Source organism: Amphiprion ocellaris, chromosome 5 (genome assembly GCF_022539595.1).
Source record: "Amphiprion ocellaris isolate individual 3 ecotype Okinawa chromosome 5, ASM2253959v1, whole genome shotgun sequence".
Taxonomy (NCBI): domain Eukaryota; kingdom Metazoa; phylum Chordata; class Actinopteri; family Pomacentridae; genus Amphiprion; species Amphiprion ocellaris.
The window spans coordinates 36639211-36650512 of record NC_072770.1 but is presented as its reverse complement, the minus strand read 5'-3'; the positions used below and the strand labels follow the sequence as shown (position 1 = coordinate 36650512).

Sequence of the window (11302 nt, the reverse complement as noted above, 5' to 3'; positions counted from 1 at the left end):
CTGTGTCATTGTTGAATGTATGTGTTTTTTGATTAGGAGTCTTCATGCAGAACAGCAGTTTACTGGAATTGTAGTTGGAGTTGTTTGAGATAATCAATCCCATTGAACAGCTTTGTACTATTTTTGCAAGATCACATTATTAGTAAGGCAGGCTTTAATCATACACTAATAAATGGGAAAGCTGTCTCCATCTGTTAGGTTTTGCAATAAGGAACTACAGACAACAACATGCTGTGAAGAGAGTAATAAGACGGAATGTTCACTCTATCTTTAGCAAAGAAACCAGTTAGATAAAACATTAAAATGAAATACTGTTGTGGTAGTTTGAACCATCAGCACATCCTTATGACATCTGTGCTAAATGAGAGCTCATCTGTCAGCAGTCAGTTCTCACAGAGCGACACAACCTCCCACCAACCGCACACACAGCAAACTCTCTCTAAACAAACACTAACGAGAGAATAGATCCCTCGATCATCATCGCACAGCTGTAAACACAGATGTTCTGAGAATCATATCATGGAACAGAAACAGACAAGGCTGTACAGGAAGTACAGTAGGCCTTGAACACATCACATGCAAGGACTGGTGTAGCCTATGAAAAGATATAACATGATGCATTTAGGTAATAACAGAAACAGTGGAGAATTGGATTTACAAAAAGACACATCAGGTGCAGATGTGGATTTGAGAATTATCAAGCTGCCAAGACGGAAACTTAAACAGCGTGACATGAAATTGCATAGATATGTGGCGCAAATTTTTTGAATTCTTCTGCTCTATCAGAAATTTAATCCAATGCAGAAATGGTCCTTTCTGTCACAGACAACACAGCCATTGTCCTCTGAAGTTTGAGAGCCATTCCTGAAAGGCTATCTGCCTGGTGGCCCCGGGCTAATCTGGGCTGGGCCGAGGGGAGGTCACAGGGCACATGCTTTTCCTGGTTTAGGCTGGTGGTCCGAGCACACATCCTTCAGATCACTGCTTAAGTCAGGTGCTCAATTTGCTTGAGATAATCTGACAAAAGAGCTTACATACCATTCAAAAGTTTTTTTTCCTTTTATAAAAACTCATGCTTCAATAGATTATGGATTGAAAAAGTCAGAGAAATTTATGTCATGGAAAATATCACTTATTCACTAAGACTTCAAAGGGATCTGTTTGTTCAAAGATGGAGACCTATGTATAAATTTATTCTGGAATGAGACTGTATAGTTTTTGCCTATCTTTCTTCTAAATGTAATGTTATTTTGTTTTTATTATTATTATTATTATTATTATTATTATTATTTATTTATTTTTTTTTTTACAAAATATTTTCTTTTGATTTTATTTGATGATTATTTTACGTTATTATTGTTATTTTTGTTTGTTTGTAAACATAAATCCCAATAATTATTTTGGAAACGACAAACTGTCATAACAATAATGTGGCTCAAGTGAATTGTAAAAGGTATGCCTGTGCTATACAAAAACCCAATAAAAACTAAGTTCTAAAAAAAAAACTCATGCTTCAGATAAAGCAAGCTACCGTTGGTCGTGATGCTGTCGATCCTTAATTTTCACTCCCCATCCCTTTCTACGAGGGTGTCTAAGCTGCCAGTTGTAAATTGTCTACTCCTTCTTCTCTTCACGCAGGGTTGGACACTCAATGGGATGCCGTTTGGCTACAGGGAATGCGAGAACACCATTTACCAAGAGAGCTAACGCTGGCTAAGAAAGACGACCTGCGCTACGTCATGCCCTGCTGTATCTTTGTGGTAATCAAATCTGAATGTTTCATAGAATGAAGATTAAGCCCTTACTTCCTGCTCGGTTCAACAAAGTCAGCTGTCTTTTCAAACGCCGGGTCTCGGCTGATGTGGCTGATGAAGGCCAGATGTGAGACGGCCACAGTGCACACATTTTCTCTCTTCTGAGAAATTGAGAGTAACTGTGTTGTTTTACAAACAGCCAAACTGATCTGTGGTCCTCCGTGAAATACCATTTATGTCACTGATAGTGTATTAAGCAACACTCTGGTTTAGGTTTGGACGGGAAGTGTTAGTTTAATACCACAAGTGTATTTCTTTTTCGTGCCTGGGTTTTAGTTCTTTACCAAGAACTTGTCTAACATAAAGGATCATAGTGCGGGCAGAAAAATTAGGGACATTGCTAAAAATAACGCTAAACCTGTTAAATCCTTGTTTTCTCACTGTATCTACCTCTTATATTTCTTATATATCAGAATAGAGGTTAAAATAAAAGAAAGATCACTTCCTTTTTGCCACACAAACCCCCGATCATACTCCCCACTGGAGCTACTGTAAACATGAGCCATAATGCTCTTCCTGTCCTGTGCACACACACTGAATAGTTTATCCCCACCAAGAAGACACCATATTAATACATGACCAGCCTGCAATGAATTATATAAAAATCTCAATTCTCAAATTACTTTGATCATAAGATAAAACATCAGTCGACAATATACTCCATTCTGACTCTGAGTTAATGGCAGTTACTGGAAGAAAGACTCATTAGCCCACACAGAATGCAAACACATACTTTCCCATGTAGTCAAGCATTGGCTGCATACTACTGCCAAGTTAAAATTTAAGACTACGAGATGCTAAAATACCAAGTCTGACACTAAGATGACCTTTCTTGCATTGCATTTCGCTCCTGCAGTCTGTCTGGTCAATACAACATACAAAAACGGGCGTAAGCTCCCATCTAGACACTGGAAACATTAATCAGTCTACGGAAACATCCATGTTTCCTCCTCATTTGCTAGTATTCCCTGCCATGTTTCCTCATCTTTTGCGTCAATTCCCGACCATGTCTGAAGATGTCCAAAGTCTGTGATGAACAGCAGCGGCAGCAGCACTAGCGTCTGGTCTGGCTTGAGTGACTAAATAGGTTTCTGCAAATGAGTTTCGCAGGACATCAGTGGGAGGCCAGGTTTCAAATCCCCAAAGCCCTACAGCACCGAAGCAGGAAGAAGCCACTGATCTGACATGCCTCTCAGGGGTGTCTGGTCACTCAGATTCCCTAAAGACAAGCCTAACTGTAATGTTCACATATGACAAATTGGGTCTAATCCATTATGCAGGATAGAAGAGCTATGAAGAGGCTCCTGCTGAAAAATCATCAGAAAACCAGAGGGCAGCGTCTAAAAACATGGCCATGACCTCTCGTAAAGACATCAGCCAAGCCACGAAGAGTTTAAAGTAATAATCAAAGACAGAGTGTAATCCTAGTGTAATATGGTAAGCAGATTTAGCTTCCATATGTTCTTATTAGGATCCAGATGTGCAAAGCTGGGATTGATATAAATGTGAATACACTGAACCCCTGATTTAAAGACGGTCTCAACTATTATCTATTTATGAGGAGAGGACAAAAATAAATAAATAAAACACAGACTATCCAGTGACGTTGCGTTGAGGTGGACTGAGGGAGAACGGAATCCAAAAAAACATTCAAAGCCACATATGTACTTTTTCCACAGCTGGACTAGTTCATGCCGTCTCACTTTTAAGCTCAAATCTCTTCTTGAAACATTAGCACTATTCACTCACATGGTCTCTCACCGTTTCAACGCAATTTGCTCTGTAACTCTATACCTTGTAAGAGGTGGTGTCGACAATTACGTCAGCTGAAAGAAAGTCGAACAATTTCACCAATTTAACATCTGGGGGATACAAGCACTGGCAATAACTCTGGGGAGAAATGGAAATGAGTGAATTAATGAATTCTCAAAATCTGGTTAGCAAGATGTTTAGCACCTCTTTTTATGCTGTTATAAAACACTGCATATAAAAGAGTGCAGATGTTTACCAGTACAGGTTACAACACTCAAATTAGCACATTAATATTGGAAACCTTGTGGAAAGGTTTGGATCTGTGAAATTTATGACAGAAAGAAGGTAATAACATCTGTCTCTGTGTCACATCTGCTGCTGCTTTTGATAAGAAACAAATCAGATAAATAAACTGGCGAAAAAAAACACTTGAGGGAATTTGTAAGAAAAAAGTTACATCATGATTAGTTACAGCGCATTACCTGATACAGTCCATGTGTTTCCACTAATACCTACTCGGCTCGACTCTACTTGGTTTGTGAGGTTTTCTATTAGGACGTAGTACCTGGTAACTGGTACTATTTTAGTTCCTACTCAGCCGGGGTTCCAAGCGAGCTGAGTTGAGCCGATAATGTGACGTCTACAGAGTGCAGGCCACTGATTGGACAGAGAGTGACGACACACCAGACCGTGGGCGAATGAAGAGGTCAAGATTTTTCTGTCTTTGGTGGCGGACCAAAGAATACAGAGGGAGCTGGACGGTGCGACTTGCAATGAGAAAGTATATCTCTGAGTGGATGGTCGTCCACGGATACAGCAGGACAATGAAGCAGAGTCCGGAGCAGCAGAAAAAGCACAAAAGTGACCATCAGTCCATTAAGGTCCACAACAGCCAGAATGGGTCAAACCAGAGGTGTTGGAAGTGGTTTAGCCAAATGGATGCCATTTATGGGCAGCGACCGGCGAGCAACGGAAGAGAGAGTGACCTCGACTCCGCCACTGCTTTATTCGAGACCATGTTTGAAGACGGTGAGTATTTTGTGACTCTACCCACGATGAGGTGGTACTCAATTGTAATGGAAAACGACCTAAACTGAGCCGAGTCGGGTAGGGGCTGGTGGAAAAGCGCCTTAACTCTGTTTTGCTCAGCTCTACATGCATTTAAATGATAAGATAAAAAGCACTGAGATGCCGTAACTGCATAAAATGCTTTTTAAAATATCATAATTCAATTCCTGAACTCTTCCATGTCTAAAGATACTTAGTAAATACAACACATAACTTGGTAAGTTCCAAACAATATAAAAGTGTGGAAGAACTGTGCATAAAACATAAATGAACTGAATAGAAATATGCATCATGCTACAAAATACAACTATTAATATATGAAGAATGAATGATAAAAGAGAATAAGCTGTATTAAGGCATCCATCACACTATAATAACCTACACCCATGCTAGTGCCTTGAATTAAATGCTAATGCCAACATTTTACAATAACAGCACTGATGTTTACCAGAAATATTGTTTACCATGTTCAGAGTCTTATTGTGTCAACATGTTGACATTTGCTAATCAGCATTTGACACAAAGTACAGCCATAAACCACAAAATGTTGTGCCAATCTATCTTGGAGACTATCTGACATCTTTCTGGATAAGTAACAATATTTAGCTTCTGGTGGGGCTAAGTAACAACTCAGAGGATCTCTGATTTTTATCATGGAGCTTTCCTGGATGTACAGCACCATACTTGAGCATATAACCATGCCAATTATCAGCCATCGCTGGTGCTTAGCAGGGCAGGCACTAGGACCTTCTGCACTCGGCAGCCACAGAGCCTGCAGCCTCTGAGACGCGTCTCACTGACTTTCAGAACAATTTTCAAACAAGTGCAAGACTCAGAAAGGACTGTTTTGGATAATTCACTAAAGAATCTGTTTTCCCACTCTTTGGCATCTTCTGGAATTGGATACAAACTGGAATATATTTCAGTGAGCCCCGGGAGTCTTGCATCAGTGAGCTTTTTCAGAGGTAGATCACTATTTTACTTTCACCTTCACTGCATGGATGTGCTGCAACTTACTGCAGTATAAAATGCATCAGAACAAATTAGTCTAACATCTTTTGCATTATGTTGAATCGATTAGCAGAGAAATAAAAGTAGGTTTGTATTCTGTCAAATAGTTTTTGATGTGCAGCTTTCAATTTGAAGTAACTTGGGAAAGAGAAAACATATTTACTAAGGTAAACTTTCACACGAGGCAGTGCTATATATATATATATATATATATATATATATATATATATATATATATATATATATATATACACACACACACACATATATATATATATATATATATATATATATATATATATATATATATATATACACATATATATATATATACACACATATATATATATATTTTTTTTATCTTCAGGGCTTTCTTCTAAAAAATGCTGTGCAAGTTATTAGACTGCTGCTGGAGGTTCAAAGTTGGACATCAGACCCAATAGTGAGCTGATCATCTGCTCCATCCCCTCAGAAACTGTCGAGGCTTAGGCTCATCAGGTTACAATAGCAGCGATCAGACCTGCACTCGTCTCCTTGGGCTAGGTAATGTTCTCAACACATTCCTGCAGAGTATGTGTGTTTGTATGGTATGTTGGTTTGGAAACAACGAGCGCGCTGCAGGGTAGTTTTCCCAAATTATGTGTACCAGGGAGTTAAGACAAATTATTGCATTCTTGACATAATAGGAGGTGATTAAACTCGAGAAGACTTGCTATGCTCAGTAGATTAAAGGTGCTTTTAGAAATTCAAACAGATTTTTAACTGTACATATGCTTCATGTTAGACATATTCCTGAACTCGTTTGCACTCTCCTTTACTGAATTCTTTCCTGTATTAAGAAAAATCCTTCAAAGTTTTTCTAGATGCTTGCCGGGGGAGAGTGATTCATGTTTCCGAGTGCAGAGTGAATTTACTGGCAGAATGTGAGCCTGCATTTGAGGTACATTATAAATACAGGAAGCGAGCAGCTCATTTATGCGCCAAATCGCTTGGTTATCAACCGGCATGATAAACAAAAAACGCACAATTGTTTGGAAGGGTCCTCTGCACACAAACAATAGAGGCAGTAGTCAGTTTACAATGACAAAGAGAGCGATGAAATCAGAGGGGGGTGCGCTGTAGGATGCTGGTCTCAGTACTTAATTAAGTTTCATCTGATTTGCAAAGGACAAACAGCAAAAAAAAAAAAACCAGATTTAAGCGTGTTTTTCCTCAATATTTCACTCATGGTTTCAGCAACTGATGATTTTTATTTCCCTTTTTCTTGCTTGTTTTTTTATTCATTTATTTGTAGATGTTCACCTGGGGCACAAAATGACTGCAGAAACACAAAATGACCAGAAAGACACTCAAAAACACAACAAAAGGACACAAAATGACCAAAAAGAGACAAAATATGACCACAAAGAGACACAAAACAACTACAAAAAGACACAAAACGAGCAAAAGGAGACACAAAATGACCCCAAAGAGACACAAAATGACCATAAAGAGACAAAAATTACCACAAAGAGACATAAAATGACCACAAAGTCACAAAATGACTGCAAAGAGACAGAAAATGACCACAAAGACACGTCGGCAGCTTTAGAGATGAGGAGCAGATCTTGTCCTCTAGTTTTTTAAAGCATCTTTGAGCTCGTAGCCACTTGTTCTGTGCAGTTGGTGCTCCGAGCTGCTTTCAAACGGAACTTGCAGTAGTGTTTTCTGACATGGGACGCTGAGCACACAGTATGTTTGGCAGTTGTGGTTAAAGTCTCATTGGCTAGCCAACTGACCAAAAGAAAGAGAACAGCTCCTGGTTCTAATTTTCAGTGGTGAATGAGACGAAAAATGTGAATAACAAATGTCCTTGAAGGTACCCACAAGCTGCATTTCATCTGAACTTGAATTGGTGAGATGCCCGGTAAAAAGCACTATATCCGCAACTCTCTGTTAAGTATGCCAAGCATGTGATTTATTTTAAATCCAAAGTCTGGTTCACTTCATGTTTGATATATAGATCAAGGCTCCCCCAAACTAACTACTTTACTGTGAAGAGAGAAGTGTTGTGTGAGACTAAACTAATTAAGGTGATGGGACTTCATAGGGTGTTTTCCAAACGCTTGTCCTTACCTGGCCTATCTTTCTGAAGTCTTCAGAGGTGAAAATGTCGAACAGATTCTCCTGAGATGTTTCCACATGTGGCCTGCAAGGAATGAACATTTTAATTAATTAAGCTTTTAGTATTAATTTTTTCTATCACTGGGTCTCAAAAGCCATTTTCAAAGAAAAAAACAGCAAACACGCACACATTTTAAGGGCTGAAACCGAACTATTTGACAGAAAATCAGTCAAAAAAAGCAAATTGCACTGGTCCAAAGCTTCCTCTCTTCAACCAGCAGTAACACGTGACTAAACGGTTATTTCCAAAAATGCACGCTGCAAAACCTCAAAATCTTACCAAGTCTATTGTCTTATTTTTAGTCAAAATGTCTCATCTCACTTGATTTAAGATAAATTCACTTAACAAGTGACATTTCAGCAGATGGAGGGACTTGTTTTAAGACAATGCATCTTAAATATCTTGTTAAGTCAAACAATCTTGAAATTATCTTGTTTTGAGTTGAATTTTACAAGAAAACTCAAAATAAGTTTAACCCTCGTGTCGTCCTGCAGGTCAGACTGACCCGTTTTAAAGTTTGAAAATGTGGAAAAAATATATATTCTCACAGTGAAACGTCCACATTTCCAACATTTTTGGGAAATCTTTGAACATTTTTTTGGGGGGAAAAAAGAAGTGTTAAAAACGTTTCACAAAAAAAAAAAAAAAAAAATCAACCAAAATCCAGCGAATTTCGCTGGATTTTGGTTGATTTTCTAGCCAAATTTGGGGGGATTTTTTAAAAATAAATCTTTTAAGGGAAACCTATAAGGAATTATTGGAATTTTCTTCCTGAAGGTTTTGCAAATTTTCAGAAATTTGGGGAATTTTCTGCAGAATTTTTGGATTTTTTTCAGACAAGGCAACAATATTTTTTGGTGCCCGTAAATGAAGGACAACAAAAGGGTTAATATATCTCAAATTAGGAGGTTACATGAAAGCAAAAATCTATTTTTGAGTGAAAATTTGCTTTTTTTTAGCATGTCTGGCTTATTTTAAGACACCTAAGCTTGACAATCCTGGTAAAATAGAGCTTCCAATAAGTTTTCCCAGCTAATTTTAAGATCTCAGTATTCTAAATATCATATCTTATGTCAAGAAATCTTACCAAGCCATTTTTCACTTGTCATTTGGCAGATTTTTTCACTTATTTCAAGGTTAAAGTTTCTTGAAATAAGTTGTTTTTCTTGTTTTGAGAGGGGCATTTTTTCCAGTGCATGCGTAAATATGAACATATTTTTGACTTGTGGGTATAGTTTGTGGCCAAAATGTTCAACTTGTGACGTTGAGTCTTCTTGAACACTACCTCCATCACTGTCTTTTTCCATCTATTGGTATGCAGCGCAGCAAGTCTACATCAGTGGAGCTTTTCACCACTCAAGCTGTAATTCTTCACCACCGAACAATCTGCTCCACAGGTGGATGATCAGGGTTTGGCAGTCCACACTCTGACTCTTTAGACAGGGTACAGATGCTGCATGGTCCATCTGAGTAGAACCAGAGTGTAAAGGTTTCTGCATGCCTAAAAACAAACTTGTTCATGCAAAGAAACATCCTTCAGCTGCACAGAAATGTGAGACAAATGATGTCCATTGTAGGGATGTTACTAGATTTCTAATATTTCTATTAATTTACTCCTGCTTTGCTTCTTGTCTTCAGATTGACTGGCACATGCCTCTCCTCAGCTCTGTGTTTTGTTGGCCAGAATTAAGAAATGCAGACTAAGAAATCACAACTACTTCTCCTCCTGTCAGTGCCAAAATCCCACAGAAATCATTTTTTGAATAGTCGTCTATTTGGTGCAAAAGTTCAACTGAGTTCAACATTTAGATTTCATTTTAGTGGAACTAAATTCAAGGTTGTGCAGGCAAATGTGGCTCTCTCCTTTGGATGTTAGATTTGATCAGTAAGCCCTGTAATGGTTCACTTTGGGCCTCAACAGAGCTTTGTTGGAATTCCACATTCTAGATTCAGTAGAGTGTAACAGAGAAAATATGCAAAAAAAAAAATGCACGTGGGTTTTAGGTTGCCCTCATAGCAAATCTGTATCTCTGGGATGAATAGTTATACACTTATAACAGTTAAACAGTTAGAACAGTTTTGTTAGTATAACAAATTTGCCAAAGTATAACAAATCTCAATTACTTTATTTCCAGTCTAGTAGGCGGTTGAAGAGTACTTCTTTAAATAAGTAGTTCTGTAAATAATGAGAGAAAGAAAAGAGAGAAACAGACTGCATTCTACAGCTCCCGGCCAACAACTGTAGAAAGTGGAAAGTAAAGTCTTAAAACTATGATTCTAACTCGAAAACTATTCACAGACTATTTGGGGAACCCTTTCTATTATCACTATCTTACCAGCTTTACGTGTCACACACAAGACGAATATGTAGATAATCCCCCTCTTCTCGTGTCCCCAAAAAGAACATGACTGTAATTGCCTACAATTACAGAAGCCTGCATTACTCCTCCCCTCACTGGCATCAAACCTGATTAGCCACCTTTCATATATAATTGCATCAGCATCTATCCGTCCGTGCAGACATGTCTCATCATCTTTTGCAGCCTCGGGCACAGTTCAAGGAACATACCTGCTTACAAAACACAGAAAGAAAAACAGGCTGCCGTTAAAACCTTCGGCTGTGCAACTGCGGTTCTCTCCTTTTTCATACCGCTGGTCAACATCCAAAGCTGGAGACAGAACATTAGAAACAAGCAACGTAAAAGTGAGTATCTGTGGAGATGGGCAGCAGAGATACAACAGGCTGATTGAGCTGTTCTGCCTCTCTCCAGTGAAGTGGCCCTGCAAGCAGGAGTGCCTCATCATCTCAGAGTGTGAGTTACAATAAGGCCACACACACAGCCAGTGAACTGTGACTCACTCTCCTCAACAAGCACGCCAACTACAACTCGACCTCATAACCCAGCTCCATCAGCAACTTCAGCTCTCTCAGACACATTCCACCCTATAGTAACACCACGGGGACAGAAAACATGCTTATACAACACAACATATTCAATTACTCTCACTAAAATAAGCGTTTCAACCTCAAAATTGACACAGATGACGACTGCTCTTCACCGTCTATCGATGTGGTTGAAAGGAAACTCCAAACACAATCAAACAGGTTTGTCCAATTAGTATTCTCTGACTGGCAGCTCCGCTTTTTCAAACTTGTAATTTGCCTGAGTCATCAGGTAGAGACTAATTGCGTGAAGGTTAAGTCTTTATGATTTGAGCTGGGAAAAACAAACAATGCAGGAGCCCAGAAGACCGCTAAAAGTGACAACATCCAAACAGAAAATGTCAATCATAGCACCACATATGCATTTTTACATCACACACTGCCACTTTCCTGGTGTTTATTTACCCTCCATAACAGCAGGGGTGAATTTATCTGGAAACCATAATGTAGGGATGAAGAAAACTGCACTCATGAAATCAGTGTCTGCAGTGAAGGAGCCAAAGAGGTGACAGAGGTGTGTGAGAAGCTGTTTGATTGTAAAGGTGTGGA

General features: G+C 38.8%; 1 protein-coding gene across 3 annotated transcripts in view; it reads left to right on the top strand.

Annotated features, from left to right (window-relative positions):
• The first annotated feature begins 5453 nt into the window (after nucleotides 1-5453).
• Nucleotides 5454-11302, top strand: part of ngfb (nerve growth factor b (beta polypeptide)) — a 38498-nt gene continuing 32649 nt past the window's right edge. For 2 of the 3 annotated variants that reach the window (XR_008601571.1, XM_035955975.2), the window contains exon 1: nucleotides 5454-5599. The gene's annotated coding sequence lies outside the window, so the exon portion shown is untranslated. Of the gene's footprint in view, nucleotides 5600-6012; nucleotides 6189-11302 lie in introns of all 3 variants that reach the window. The other variant, XM_055010422.1, reaches the window with a different exon arrangement.